At 45.8% G+C, this 16379-nt stretch overlaps 1 protein-coding gene and 1 non-coding gene across 2 annotated transcripts in view; both read left to right on the forward strand.

Annotated features, from left to right (window-relative positions):
* GNG7 (G protein subunit gamma 7) overlaps window positions 1-16379 on the forward strand; it is a 144714-nt gene that overhangs the window by 3086 nt on the left and 125249 nt on the right. The gene's annotated exons all lie outside the window — the stretch shown is intronic.
* Window positions 2123-2280, forward strand: LOC118616672. The gene has a single exon (XR_004956654.1). It is a non-coding gene; the product is annotated as a U1 spliceosomal RNA (small nuclear RNA).

Genomic DNA, 16379 nt, shown 5'->3' on the forward strand with positions numbered 1-16379 from the left:
TGGGCCTGGTCTCCATGACTTGGGAACTTTCTGGAGCTTTTTAGAGAGTCTGGTTGCCAGGACTGTTATGTGATTGCTGGGTGTTGACACACATTTATTTCCCCCCTTCCTTTGTGTCTTAACTGATAAGAGCAGCCATTTAAGCTTTGTCTCCAATTCACCCTCTGCTTGGGTCCTTTAAGTGCTGGGCCTGGGTCCCCTGGTTCTTTAGGGGCTAGCTTCTGCAATCCCAGGTCCCTACCGATGCTAGGGAGCCTCCCTCTGGTTCCCACTGTTCCTTTTGATGGTTCTGGACTTTGGTTTTCATCCCTTCTATCTTGTGCTGCCCTTTGGCGTGGCTTCCCTCCTTTCAGGGTCTAGAGAAAAGTGTTCTTTACATATGTCACCCAGGAGACCTTAGAGATCAGATGGGGGAGCTAAAATGGTGGGGTGACCTGTCTCAGGCAGTCACTTCATGCTTCTCCTCCTTGACCACCCTGCAGGGTGTTGATTAGCTGAATTCTCTCGGTGTATTTTGTCCTGCCGGTGGGTGGGCAGGAGGCTTTGGCAGTTCCTGAGACTCTTTCAGAAATGGCTACTAGTTCTCCTTGAGGATCTTACAAAGGAGAAAGTCTTATTGTTTTTTAATTTCTTTAAAATTGAGGTTCAATTTTCGTATCACGAAACTCAGCCAGCCCTGGCTGGTTTTACTCAGTGGTTAAAGCGTAGGCCCAAGGATCGAAGGGTCATGGGTTCAATTCCTGGTCAAGGGCATGTACCTGGTTTGCAGGTTCGATCTCCAGCCCAGGTTGGGGTCATGCGGGAGGAACCAATTGATGTGTCTCTCTCACATCAATGTTCCTTTCTCTCTCACTTTCTCTCTCTCTCTGTCTCTCTCTCTCCCTCCCTCTGCTCTATCTAAAAATCAATGGAAAGCCCTGGCCGGTTTGGCTCAGCGGTTAGAGCATCGGCCTGCGATCTAGAGAGACCTGGGTTCGGTTCCTGCTAAGGGCACGTACCTCGGTTGCAGTTTGTCCCCGGCCCTGGTTGGGTTGTGTGGGTGGCAACCACTCGATGTGTCTCTCTCACGTCGATGTTTCTGTCTCTCTCTCTCTCTCCCCCTCCCACTCTATCTGGAAAAATGTCTTCGGGTGAGGATAAAAAATAAAAATTAAAAATTCAGCCACTTTAAGCATACAGTTCAATTTTTTTGGTAAGGGTATCAAATTGTGCAACTGTCCCCTAAACCCATTTTATTTATTCATTTTTAAAAATGGTATTTTTATTGTTTTTTTTTGTTGTTGTTGTTTTCAGAGAGAGAGTGGAAGTGGGGAGGGAGAGGGAAAAAGAGACAGAAACAGAAACATCAGTGCCAGAGAGAAATATCCATCGACTGCCTCTCCTGCATGCCTCTTACTGGGGATCGAGCCTACAACCCAGGTGCCCTGATCGGGAATTGAACCAGTGACCTTTTAGTGCATGGGAGAACGCTCAACCAACCAAGCCACACTGCCAGGGCTCCCTTAAACCCATTTTAGAACATTCCATTTCCCAATAAGATCCCCTGTCCCCACAGCAATCACTCCCCTCCAGGTCTTCTCCCCAGTCCATGGCAACCATTACCATCTTCTGGACATTTCACATAAACGGTATCACGCACTATGTGGCCTTTTGTGCTGGCTTCTCTCACTGAGCATCATGTGTTCAAGATTCACCCATGTTGTAGTGAGTGTCAGTGCTTCACTCCTTTTCATGTGAATGGACATATTGTATTTATTCATTCATCAGGTGATGGACATCTGGGTTGCTTTGCTCCTACCTTTGGTATTGAGGAATCATGCTGCAATTTAAATGGCTTCTCTGGTCAGGCGACAGCCCACTAAACCTCAGCTTGGGGGGCATTGTCTGGTGTTAGCCCTCTGGGTTTTACCTCTGTCCCTTCCCTGTTTCTTTCCCTTGAGTTAAGTGCTTCACTGTCTCTTGCTTAGAGCATCCCAGCTGCTGGATCAGCTTCCAAACTTTCCCACTCTGCTGGATCAACCCCATATGACTGGGACCCACTCTTTAAAGGACAGATGGGTTTGTCATTTCCCTGCCACCTTCACCAGCTCATCACCCACTTGGAAAAATCAAAATCCCTCACATACTTACCTGGCAGGGGAGATACCATAATCATAAAGGCGGTTTTCCCAGCGTGAGTCTTATCCATTGCACTCTGCTGACCCCTGTGATTTCCCCAAATGTGGGAGATTCAACTGCATAATTTGTGGTAGTCGGGGACTGTGTTCGTGCTCTCCTCTGGTTTTTCTCAGGTTACAAATGTTAGATCATATAGTTTTCTCTGGTTGTGGATAGGATACCAATCTTTTACCTAATGATTTTGTGTATTTCCCTCTTGTCTTTACCTAACTTTTTACAATTTAAAAAAAATCCTCACCCGGGGCTATTTTTCCATTGATTTTTTTTTTTTTTTTTTTTTTTTTTTTTAGATAGAGTGGAAGGGAGGGAGGGAGAGAGAGAAAAGCATCAATGTGAGAGAGACACATTGATTGGTTGCCTCCTGCATGACTCTGACCAGGGCCAGGGATCGAACCTGCAACCCAGGTAGGTGCCCTTGACTGGGAATTAAACCCAAGACCCTTCAGTTTGTAGGCTGACAACTCTAACCATTGAGAAAACCAGTCAGGATTAGCTTTTTACAATTCTTAACTAGTTTTTTTTTCTGTTTTGAGGGAGTAAAAATAAAATCCGTCACTCAGCCTTCATGGCACTGCGGGAGTTGGCCCCACCTTACTTTTCCTGAGGACCTTTACTTTGACTCCAGGAACAGTCCCCATTACAACCCACCCCAGCACATGCCCAGTGTTTCTGGATGGCTGGGTTGCTGTCTCCTTTGTCTAAAACCTTTCTTCCTTCCTCTCCCCAACAAAGGCTGGTTGTGTGCCTATTTTAAGCATCAGAACGTGTGCCAGGCGCAGGGAGTACCATTTGAATAAGACGCTTGTGTGCATACATGGGGAATTGTGGAGACGGGACACAGGCCCAGCTCTCTGAGTTGGGGTCTCTGGGGGTAATAGAGATGGGAATCCAGACCTATGTATTCCATGAGCTCCACAGGTTCAGTGACAATGAGTTTTTCAGGAGGCAGAGACGTGGGGATAACACCTGTGCATAGGATGGATGGTTAGGTGAAGAGACCCGAGAGAAGCTTTGCACTGGCAAATTAGCCAGGGGACAGGTGAGGGGCACAGCCCTGTGTGAGCACCAAGGTGGGGCTGGGTCTTTCCATGTCTCCCCCGGATACTGCGGACATTGGCACCTGTTGTTCTCTGTGGGAGGCAATCCAGGGAACTGTGGAGAGTTGAGCAGCATCCCTGGCCCCCACCCACTTGATTCCAGGATACAGTGCTAAGCAAGACAAACTGATTTGCAGGAATTGCTACCTTTTTTGGAATTTCTGAAAGTTAACTGTTTGGAGATGATAAAATAGAGACAGTTCATCTTTGATGTCTGTCAGTTAGTTGAGAGTATGCTGTCATCACCGTGGGCTTGCATGTGTGCACATGTGTAGGTTTCCCACTGCTGCTATGCTGACATGAGGAGGGACCCGGGCCGGGGCCAGGTGAACCTGGATTGCTCGCCAGCTCTGCTTGACAGTTACTACTGGTCATATCTTTTGTCCATTGTTGTCAAGGCCATGACCCCTGCCCCTGTCTCCTTAAGAAACTGCCTAATTTGAACACAAAAAATCAGGAGGAACCAAAGATTGGAGGTGAATCCAGTGAAATTAAATGTAGATGTCCATACAGACATCGTGCTGGAACAGACAGACTGTGGCTGGGAGATCAGTGAATAAGACTCCAATGCCACCTGGCTTCTCTTTGCCTTAGTGACTTTCTGTGGCCCCCGTAACAAAGCACCACAGACAGAGTATTCTGCCTTGGTGGCTTCAAGGTGGCTTGAAGCAACAGAAGTCTATTCTCTCCCAGTTCTGGAACCCAGAAGTCTGAGACCAAGGTGTTGCAGGGCCGCATTCCCTCTGGAGGCTCTAAGGGAGGGTCCTGCCTGCCTCTTCCAGCTTCTGGTGGTTTTCAGCCATCCTGGGCTTGTAGTTGCATCTCTCCAGCCTCTGCCTCTGTCATCACATGGCCTCTCCCTATGTATGTCAGACCCAGGTAATTGTCAGATTTATTCAGGAGTTCCTGTAAAACCCTGTGTAGATCTGGGCTCAACTTTGAGTATAGCTTGGACCAGTGGAGCCTTACAGCCAAGGAGCAGGGGTCAGTGGATGAAAAAATCACTAAAGGGAAACAACAGAGGGATTCTGGCTACACTGCCTAACAGGATTACTGTTGTAGGTGGAGTGATCCAACATCGCCTGGGGAAGGACCGGGATTGAGGACCCCATTAGATATGACAGTGGTCAGATATGAAAGATGGAGGATTGAATGATCAACTACCTTAGCAGAATTCTTCCCGAAAGCTGAGGCCAGATTGAATAGTTCAGTGTAGCCTGAGCAGTGTGTGGTCAAGGCCAGAGTGCTTGTCATGTCTCTGTGTCCAAATCTTTCTCTTCTATAAGGACACCAGGCCTTAGATTAGGGCCACCCTACTCCAGTATGACCTCACCCTAACTTTATTACAACTGCAAAGATTCCATTTCCAAACAAGATTCCATTCCTAGGTACCAGGGTTAGGATGCAGAGGTATCTTTTTGGGGGATACAATGCACTACTCAGAAAGCAGTCACCTGTGGGGTGAAATTAAGTTTTTCCAGGGCCTTGTGGTCCTAATTGCCAAATGTTCTTCTCTTTCCTCCATCCCCCCTTTCTCCACACTAGAAAAATGAAAATCTACGCCATCTTATAGAAAGTGGAGAACTCTGTGTCCCACAGGGCCAATGGGAATGTGGGCCAGGGGAGGAAGTGAGAGTTTTCAAGTTTATGGGGAGGGGTGTAGAAGAGGCAACAGGTGACCTTGTATCCTTAGAACCTCTTGATTTCTTGTAAGATGGGGTCTGAGCACCTACCTTGGCCACTTTCTAGGCTGTGTGGATCAAATAAAGCTCCTGTGGAAGGACACAGTAGGAATTCTAAAGTGCACTGTAATTATTAAGTGTTCTTGTTATTAACAAGATGGGATTTGACTAAACCAGGTCTTCCCTCTTGCCTCGTGGCACTGGGGACACTGGGGCTGGGTCATCAGGGCCATGGACACTGGGGTATTGAGGAGCATCCCTAGTCCCACCCTCTTGATGCCAGGAGCACCCCCAGTTGTAAAAACCATAGATGTCCCCAGACATCACTGTCTCCTGGAGATAGAATCACCCTAGATTGTGAACCATTGGACTGAACTAACTCTCTTTCTTTCTTTCTTTCTTTCTTTCTTTCTTTCTTTCTTTCTTTCAACTATTGCTAATAAGAATTTATGATTGCATTAAAATAAAAAGATATGTTTGGTTTTATAAAATAGACTTTATTTATTTATTTAATCCTCACCCGAGGACATTTTTCCTTTTTTTTTGTTGTTCAGATAGAGTGGGAGGGAGAGAGAAGAAGAGAGAGAGAGAGAGAGAAACATCGACGTGAAAGGGACACATCGAATGGTCACCACCTGCACGACCCAACCAGGGCCGGAGACAAACTGCAACCGAGGTACATGCCCTTAGCAGGAACCGAACCGGGTTTCTCTGGACTGCAGACCGACGCTCTAACCGCTGAACAAAACCGGCCAGGGCAAAATAGACCTTATTTTTAGAGCAGTTTTAGGTTTACAGCAAAATTGTACAGTGGTACAGAGATTTCCTATTTATCTCCTGCTCTCACATTTGCACAGGTTCCCCCATTATCAGCAGTCCCCACCAGAGTGGACTTTGTTACAATTGATGAACCTGCATTGATACATCATTACTCAATATCCATAGTTGACATCAGGGTTCACTCTCTGTGTTATACATTCTATGGGTTTGGAGAAATGTATAATGACACATATTCATCATTATGGTGTCATACAGAATAGTTTTGTCTCCTTAAACATCATCTGTGCTCCACGTGTTCATCCCTTCCTCCCCATTATTATTTTTTTATCCTCACCTGAGGACACTTTTTCCTGTATTTTGTTCAGATAGAGTGGGAGGGAGAGTGAGAGAGAGAACTATTGATGTGAAAGGGACACATTGAGTGGCTGCCACTCGCACAACCCAACCAGGGCTGGGGACAGACAGCAACCAAGGCACTTGCCCTTAGCGGGAACCGAACCCGGGTCTCTCTGGACTGCAGGCCGACACTCTGACCGCTGAGCCAAACCAGCCAGAGCCCCATTATTTTGTTTTTATGGGCAAAGCAATGAGAACAGCATAGTCACCTTAAATGCCTGTTGGGAAGATGTAACTCTGCATGCTATCGGATTTTATATGAATTATTGTCCCTCTCTTTTCCTCTCTAAAAAATAGTGCTTTCCAATAGAAACAGGATTCAAGCCTCAAATATAATTTTTTTTTTTTTTTTTTTTTTTTTTATCCTCACCCGAGGACATTTTTCCATTTTTTGTTCAGGTAGAGTGGGGGGGGGGGGGGGGAGAGGAACAGAGAGAGAGAGAGAAACATCGATGTGAAAGGGACACATCGAGTGGCTGCCACCCGCACAACCAACCAGGGCCGGGGACAAACTGCAACCGAGGTACATGCCCTTAGCGGGAACCGAACCCGGGTCTCTCAGGACCGCAGGCCGACACTCTAACCGCTGAGCCAAACCGGCCAGGGCTCAAATATAATTTTGAATGTCGAATAGCCACATTCTGGAAAGCAAAGCAGGTGAGACTGATTTTAGTGATATATTTGACATAATCCAATATATCCAAAATATTATCATTGCAACATATCATCAATGTAAAGAAGGTGTAAATGACCTACTTCAGTTTCTTTTGTATGAAGTCTTTGGAACCTGGTATGTATTTTTCACTCACAGATTTTTACATCTCAGAATGAGATGCATTCCACATGCTCAATGCCACATGTGGCTGGTGGCTGGTGGCTGCCATGCTGGACATCAAAGGTCGAGGTAGGGAATAGGGGAACTTTTAGGAGAAAAATAAGACCTCTGGAGGCATATGGATATAGCTTAGAATTTGGACACCTGTGGGTTTAAAGCTACAGAAGTATCTGTGGATTGAGAATCAGAGCATTTTAGAAAGTCAGTTCTAGAAGTATCCTTGAGATTGTCCAGTCCAGGGGGTGGCATGGCCCATCATTTGTTTTTATATGGCCCTTGGACTAGTTAAAATAATTCAAAAAAGAATTACATGAATTGTGACACATGAAAATTATATGGAATTCTTTCAGTGTCCAGAAATAAAGTCTTACTGGCACAAAGACAGATACATTCATTCACATGTTGCCAATGGTGGTTTTCATGCTACCACATATGAGACCGTGTGGTTCTTTTTTGTTGTTAATCCTTACCCGAGAATATTTTTTTCATTGGTTTTTTTTTTTAGAGAGAGTGGAAGGGAGGAAGGGGGTAGAGAGAAAGAGAGAAACATCGATGTGAGTGAGATACATCGATTGGTTACCTCCTGCATACCCCCGACTGGGCTGGTGATTGAACCTTCAACCCAGGTACATGCTCTTGACCGGGAATCAAACCTGAGACCCTTTAGGGCATGAGCAGACGCTCTAACCACTGAGACACACCAGCTAGGGCAAGATTGGGTAGTTCTAAAAGCCGAAAACATTTATTCTCTGGTTCCTCTGACAAAAAGTCTGTCCATCCCTATGGTCCAGCATACGTGCAGATGAGAAAACTGAGGCCCAGTAGTTTCACAGGGTCATCATAATACTAGGACTTGAACTGGGGGTTTCATACCTTTTTTTTTTTTAATATGTTTTTATTGATTTTTTAGAGAGAAAAACATTGATGTCTGAGGGAAACATCAATTGGCTGCTTCCTGCACGCCCCCCACTGGGGATTGAGCCTGCAATCCAGGCATGTGCCCTGACCAGGAATTGAACCGGCACCTCTCACGCCATGTGCTCAATCCACTGAGCCACACCAGCCAGGCGGTTTCATAGCTTTTATCATTTTGTTTAAGCACTAGTATTGGGAAAGCAAATAACACTTAACTTCAAAGACGTTGCCTCTAATGCTCATGTAGGAGTTTGTATTCCCATAGCCACCTGGTTGAATAAGGGTTAATGATTTGGGAACAAATATACAGAATGATTATATTTCCTATAGCACTGTGCCATATTTAGTAAGAGTGATCATTTATTTTCTTTAGCGTCACTAGACATAACAGTCCATCTTAGAAATAAGAGCTCTGACATGAAAGGTTGCAGGTTTGATTCCTGGACAGGGCACATACCCAGTTTTTGGGTTTGATCCCCAGTTGGGATGCATGCCAGAGGTAACCGATCAATGTTTTAGTCTCACATCAGTGTTTCTCTCTCTCCCTCTCCCTTCCTCTCTCTCTAAAATCAGTAAAAGCTTGTCCTCTGGTGAGGATTAAAAAAAGAAATAATAAGATCTCTAAATTTGATGAACTGTGGCATCTCAGTGAAAAAATAGACCTTATTTTATTAATTTTTTAATTTAAAAATATCTTTTTTATTGATTTTTTTTAGAGAGAGGAAGGGAGAGAGAGATAGAAACATGAATGTGAGAGAGAAACGTTGATTGGCTGCCTCCTGAATGCCCCCCACTGCGGAATGAGCCCACAACCCACAAACCGAGCATGTGCCCTGACCAGGAATTGAACTGGGACCTCTCAGTACATGGGATGATACTCAATTCACTGAGCCACATTTGCTGGGCTACTTTTATTGATTTTTTTAGAGAGAGAGGAAGGGAGAGGGAGAGAGATAGAAACATTGATGAGAGTGAGAAACATCAACATCAATTGGCTGCCTCCTGCGCGCCCCCTACTGGGTATCAAGCTGGAAACCCAGGCATGTGCCCTGACTGAGAATTGAACCAGCGACATCTTGGTGCATAGGCTGACGGTCAACCACTGAGTTACATCAGCCTGGCTAGATCACACTTTATTTTATTAAAAAATTTTTTTTTCTTTATTGATTTTAGAGAAAGCGAGTAAGGCAGAGGGAGAGAGAAATGGAAACATTGATGAGAGAGCACATCAATTGGCCACCTCCTGCATGCCTCCCACCAGGAATTTGGTTAACAACCTGGGCATGTGCCCTGACCGGGAATCAAACTGGCGCCCTCTTGGTGCATGGGTCAGTGCTCAACCACTGAGCCACACCTGCCAAGCTACACCACATTTTATTTATTTATTTATCTATCTATCTATCTATTTATCTATCTAATCCTCATCCAAGGACATTTTTCCACCTTTTGTTTGGGTAGAGTGGGAGGGAGAGAGAGGAAGACAGAGAGAGAAACATCGATGTGAAAGGGACACATTGAGGGCCAGGGACAATTCGCAACCGAGGTACGTGCCCTTAGTTGGAACCGAGCCCGGGTCTCTCTGGAGCTCAGGCTGACGCTCTAACTGCTAAGCCAAACTGGCCAGGGCTAGACCACATTTTAAAATGTCACTTATGCTTATCGCCCTGGCCAGTCTTGCTCAGCGGTTAGAGCATCAGCCCTCAGACTGAAGGGTTGGTCATGGGTTTGATTCTTGGTCAGGTCACGTACCTAGGTTGCAGGTTGGATCTCCAGCCCAGGTTGGGGTCGTGCAGGAGGCAGCCAATTGATGTGCCCCTCTCTCCCCCTCCTTTCCTTCCACTTTTTCTAAAAATCAATGGGAAAATGTCCTCAGGTGCCTCGACCCTTTAATACAGTTCCTTACATTGTATGTGGGCGTATCTGCATGTGGGTGGACCCGCCTGGAGACGGATAGAAGAGCTGTGTCTCGGTTCCTAAGACCATTGGAATATGTGTTTTCCGATGGAAATATGTGTTTTCTGATGGTCTTAGGCGACCCCTGTGAAAGGGTTGTTTGACTCCCAAAGGGGTCGAGACCCACAGGTTGAGAACTGCTGCTGTAGGGTGTCTTGACACTCGGAAGACATCACCCTCAGGATGACCTTGACCTCCTGGCCCAGGTAGTGTTTGGAGAGTTGGAAACTCATCATTTATATATGTGGCTAAAGACACTGCAGGATGTCAGGGAGAAACATTTTCCATCTAATTCGAGACAGTCCTCCCAAGTGTGTGTGGGGGGGAGGGGGCGGCTTGGGTGGGTCCCACCTCGGGTGTCTGAAATAAACTAGACCTGAGTGTTTTAGCACAGCTTGACATGGATGCCCTGTTTTAATAAAAGGGGAGCTTTATATCCAGGGATACAGTTAAGACTCAGGCTTGGACACCACGTGACAGCAGCGGTGTGCCTGCCCTCCCTCCTGGTCGACCCACCTGCCACAGTGACAGCTCTGAGTCTGGTGAGAGCAGAAGGTTGCTGGAAAGTAGGCTGTATTGTAGGCAGGTGTTGGTGTGTCCTTTAAAAGTGAAACTGGGCATCCACAGGTCATCTCTCTGGAGAGAGGGCAGGAGTTCCTCTGAGTCGCTTTGGGACAGTGAATGGGACCCTTTGTTGCATGAGGCTTTTTTCTCAGTGGCCTCTTTTAACTCAGCAAACAACGGTAGGATGTTGCCAGGTGCTGAGTTTAAGGGACTGTTTCTTGCCATGTTGCACACTCCCCAGAGAAAGGACTTATTGGTGTTGGTAGTCATTTTATCACATGCTAGACATGGTCCCGTTTACTTCTCACCACCCCCATCTCTGTGCTCAGGGCAGCATGAACGTCCCTGCTCACCTCCGTGTCTACTGCTCACTCCACTTTGTTCTGTTTTGTGGTAAATTACACATAACATCAAATTCACCATTGTAACCTTTTTCCCTTTTTAAAATTTTATTTATTTTACTTTTATTGTAACCATTTTTAAATGCATAGTTCAGCCACATTAAGCACATTCACACTGTCATGCAGCGCCCCCACCATCCATCTCCAGAACTTTCTCATCTTCCCCAACTGAAACTCTGTCCTCATCAAACACTCACTTCCCATCCCCAGCCCCTCACCCCCATTCACCATCTACTTTCTGTTCTATGAATTTGACTCTTCTGGGGACCTCATATGAGTGGAATCAGAGTTTGTCCTTTCACTTGGGTAGATTCCTAAGAGTAGAATTGCTGGGTCATTTAACCAACTCCTATTTAACACATTAAGAACCGGGCAGGTGTGGCTCAGTGGTTGAGCATTGACCCATGCACCAGGAGGTCACTAGTTCGATTCCCAGTCAGGGCACATACCTGAGTTTTGGGTTCAGTCCCCCATTGGGGTACATATGGAAGGTGACCGATTGATATTTCCCTCTCTCTCCTTTCCTTTCTCTAAGCATTTCTCTGGATGAGGATTTAGAAAAAAAAAAGAACCCACCAAGCCATTTCCCCTTCCCACTAGCAGCTCACCTGTAGTTGTGATTGTCCATCTCCAAGTCCAGCATCCTGGAGGTTTCTCACTGCAGCTTTGATTTCCATGTCCCATGGGTGGTTTCTAAGCAGGGTCAGTGGTTGAAGGACAGCAATGTCAAAGGACAGCTTGTCAGGAGAGAGATGATTTGACATTAGGAGACCCTCGCCAGGGAGATTTGCAAAGGAATTTCTGTCACTTCTGATTTGTTGAATGGAGGTGGGGAAAGAACACCAGGAGTGAGGACAGAGCCTCAGTCTTCCCCTCAATAATGCCAACCTAAGTCAGTTACCTGAAGAATCAAATGACATAAGTTATCAACAGCTTTATGGAGCCTTTGGCCCTGAGTTCAAAATGAAATTCCTACTCAAATTTTTCATATGCCTCTCAGAGGGCTTTGTTCCAGGAGGTCCTATCTATGTTTTTCCCTATCATTTACTTATTTATTTTTAAATATGTTCTTATTGAATTTCTTAGAGAGAGAGGAAGGGAGAGAGAGATAGAAACATCAATGTGAGAGAGAAACATGATTTGGCTGCCTCCTGTACACCCCCCCCCCCCACGGGGATCAAGCTCACAACCCAGGCATGGGCCCTGACTGGGAATCGAACCAGGACCTCTCAGTCCATAGGATGACACTCAATCCACTGAGCCACACTGGCTGGGCCCTATCATTTATTTTTGAATGTATAGACTGTTTGTGTAGGTTGCTTTTGTGCTTGGTAGGATTTTTTTAACAGCTTGATGGAATATCACTCACATACCATATAATTCACCCAATAATATATTTATTTAAAAATATTTTTATTGATTTTTAGAAAGAGAGAGAGAGAAGCATCAATGTGAGAGTGAAACATCAGTCCTCTTGCACGCCCCCTATCGGGAGTCTAGGCCAAAACCTGGGCATATACCCTGACTGGGAATCAAACCAGCAACCATTCAGTGCACAGGATGTTGCTCAGCCAACCGAGCCACACCTCCCAGGGCTAATTCACCCATTTAAAGTGTAACAGTTTGACCAGTGTAGCTCAGTGGATTGAGCATTGTCCATGGACGGAGAGGTCCCAGTTTGATTCCCGGTCAGGGCACATGCCCGGGCTGTGGGCTTGATCCCCAGTAGGGGGCATGTAGGAAGCAGTTCACTGATGTTTCTCTCTCACATCAATGTTTCTATTGTTCCCTTTTTCTCTCTCTTAAAAATTAATAAAACATATTTTTAAAAAATAAAGTGTACTATTCATTGATTTCTAGTATATTTACAGATATGTGCAACCATTGGCACAAGCAATTTTTGGATGTTTTCATCACCCTAAAAGGACACCCTGTTCCCATTAGCAGTCACTTTCCACTCCCTCCTCACCTCCCAACAACCACTAACCCACTTCTCGTCCCAGTAGACTTGTCTGTTATAGACATTTCTTATAAATGGAATCATATACTTTGTGTCCTTTTGTGTCTGGCTTCTGTCACTGGGCATCGTGTTTTCAGGGTCCTTCCACATTCATGTTTATAGCAGAATAATATTCCATTGTATGAATATATCATATTATCTTTATCCATCATCCATTATTGGACATGGGTTATTTCCACCTTTTGGCTTTTGTAAATCCTGCTGCTATAGACATGTGTGTACAGGTTTGGTGGGGTTTTTTTTGCATGTACAGGTTTTTATATGGATGTTTTCAGTTCTCCTGTATGGGCATTGCAGGCCCATCGTCTATTTTTAAACCTATAGACTGTGCTTCTGTGCCTGCTGGGATTTTTTTTGTCCATTTGCTGCTTTCGCAGATCAGCCCTGGGGGCTGTAGAAGGAATTGAGTTCTTCTGGCTGGGTCCATTCAACAGCTTCCCACCTCCATCCTCATTTCTGCCTCAGAGCCTCTGAGCAGCAGTGTCCAGGCATAGCTGTGCCTCTCGGCAGCTTTCTCTGGGCACAGTTGACTTTTTCCCTCCTCTCCTGGGGTCTCATTTCTGCCTACCCCCCAACTAGAATGCTCTCTTCTCTCTACTCAGACAAAATGCACTTGCTTGCTCTTGTCTTGCCTGGCCATTTGCTTGCCTGGCCATGTCTCCCATCTTTCCCTACCCTCCACCTACCCTGTGACCAGTGTTTTTCAGTGATTGAGGCCCCCAGCTTGCTAGACCCCAGCCAACCAACTCTGCTCTGTAGCTGCTGCGGGACCTTGCCCAGTTTTCTTTCGCCTGAGCTTCAGGTTTTGGTTTATGAGTTAGTTTTCTATAAAAGAGGCTCCCGACTGAAGGGCAGTGAGAAGACCACACAGAATGTGTATAGTAACTAGCAGGGGTCAATGTGCAGAAAAATGGACTTTTTTATTCAGATAAAAACATGGGGGAGTGAAAAAGGTGGAAAGAAGCAAGATGTGGTAGAGAGAGTGATGGCCTCAAAGATGTCCCCTGTGGACCTTTCGCCTTACATGGCAGAGGACATGCAGGTGGGATTAAGTCAAGGACCTTGAGATGGGGATGACCATGGATTTCCTGGGGGGCAGTGTCATCACAGGGTCATCGTAAGAGGGAAGCATGAGGGTCAGAGTCAGAGATGGAAGAGGCTGTGCTGCTGGCTGTGAGGATAGAGGAAGGGCCACGAGCCAGGGTTGCAGTGCCTCTAGAAGCTGGGAAAGGCCAGAAATGATTCTCCTCTGGAGCCCCCAGAAGGACCCACACCTGGATTTAGTCGATTGAAGACAGTGTCAAGACTCCTGACCCCAGAACTGTTGGAGAATAAGTGTATGCCATTTGAAGTCACTCAGTTTATGGTGATTTGTTACAGTAGCCATAGGAAACTCATATGGTTAATTGAGGAAACTACATCACAGATAAAGTTGTGTCCTCTTAGCTTCTTATCTTGTCCCTCGTCAATAACACAGCATCACACTGACTCCTGCTCATGGGCTGCACTGGACCACAAAGAGCAGATGGAGCTTCCCACCACACACTGTCCACCACGTCCCCTAGCTGAGCTCGCAATGCAGGATTCTCACCTGCTGCTTCTTCCAGATGACCTTCCTATCAGCTGCATTTTTTTAGAGGGGCTCTTACTCATTCAGCCCAGGGGTGACTCTTCCAGAATGCACTAGAATATGTGTTCTGGGGCTAATTCCATGCCTTCCCTCCCCCAGGGCTGCAGGAACATGTTTCTCCCTCTGCCCCTCCTGCACCTGGTCAAGGTTTCTATGACTTGCTGTCACTCTTGTCTTGCATTAAACTTGTGCATGGTGACTCCTGCCCGCAGCTGCACTTACCCCAATGCAACCCCCTGTGGTGCCCCTCTGAGGGTTGTCTTGAGAAACCGATGCTCAGAATGGGGACTTGAGCGGGGAGGACTAGCCCCTGGCTACTGCCACTTCATAGCTGTTTCATGAGACAAGACAAGACTACTGATGGTACTGGCTGCACTTTTGTCTTGGTGATGGAATCAGCCATGCTTCCTTCTGGCTTTGGAATTGATTATGCAAGGCTGGTTTGGTGCACTTGACTCCTGGTATTAAAAACTACCCATGTCACATGTAAAGATGCTCAACATATTAGTCCTCAGGGAAATGCAAATCAGAACTACAGTGAGGCACCACTTTACCCCTCCAGGATCAGAAAGCCTGACAGCCCTGGCCAGTGGGGCTTAGTTGGTTGGGCATTGTCCTGTACACCAGGAGATTGTTGGTTCTATTCCCAGTCAAGGACACATGTCTGGGTTGCAGGCTTGATTCCTGGTAGGGAGCATGCAGGGAGGCAGCCTGTGCATGTTATGCTTTCATGTCTATGTTTCTCTCTCCCTCTCCCTTCCTCTCTCTCTAAAAATCAATAAACGATTCTTTTTATTTTATTTTATTTTTTTAAGGCAAAGTAGATTTTTTATTTTTTTAAATTAATTAAATTAATTAATTACATTTTATTTTTGTTACAGATGTTTCTCCTTTTTTACCCCATTGACACTCTCCTCCCCATCCCCCCCACCCCATCCCTGGCTTTGTTGTCCATGTCCATTGGTTATGCATACATTCATATAAGTTCTGTGGTTTATCCCTCCCTCCCCCCACCACTCCCTCTCCAAAGGGTTGTCAGTTTGTACCCTACTTCCACGTCTCTGGGTCTACCCTATTCCTCAGACTGTTATGATCATTATATTCCACAAATAAGTGAGATCATGTGGTATTTGTCTTTTTCTGCTTGGCTTGTTTTGCTTAGGATAATACTTTCCAGGTCCCTCCATGTCGTCCCAAAGGATAAGAGATCTTTCTTTCTTACAGCTGCATAGTACTCCATTGTGTATTTGTACCACAACTTTTTTATCCATTCGTCTACTGATGGATACTTAGGCTGTTTCCAGGTCTTAGCTATTGTAAATAGTGCTGCTATGAACATGGGGGTACATATATTCTTTCTGATTGGTGTTTCAGGCTTCTTGGGGTATATTTCTAGAAGTGGGATCACTGGGTCAAGTGGCAATTCAATTTTTAAGTTTTTTTTTTATCCTCACCTGAGGACATCTTTTTCCACTTTTTGTTCAGATAGAGTGGGAGTAAGAGAGAGGGAGAGAAAGAGAAACATCGACGTGAAAGGGACACATCGAGTGGCTGCTACCCACACAACCAACCAGGGCCGGGGACAAACTGCAACCGAGGTACACACCCTTAGCGGCAACTGAACCCGGATCTCTCTGGACCGCAGGCCGACGCTCCAACTGCTGAGCCAAACCGTCCAGGGCCAATTTTTAATTTTTTGAGGTAACACCATAGTGTTTTCCACAGTGGCTGCACCAGTCTGCATTCACACCAGCAGTGTACTAGAGTCCCCTTTTCTCCACACCCTCAACAATACTTGTTGAAGATTTGTTGATGGCGGCCATTCTGACATGTGTGAGGTGATATCTCATTGTTGTTTTAATTTGCATCTCTCTGATGATTAGTGATGTTGAGCATTTCTTCATATATCTCTTGGCCATTTGTATATC

This window comes from Molossus molossus, unplaced genomic scaffold (assembly GCF_014108415.1).
Source record: "Molossus molossus isolate mMolMol1 unplaced genomic scaffold, mMolMol1.p scaffold_m16_p_4, whole genome shotgun sequence".
Taxonomy (NCBI): Eukaryota; Metazoa; Chordata; class Mammalia; order Chiroptera; family Molossidae; genus Molossus; species Molossus molossus.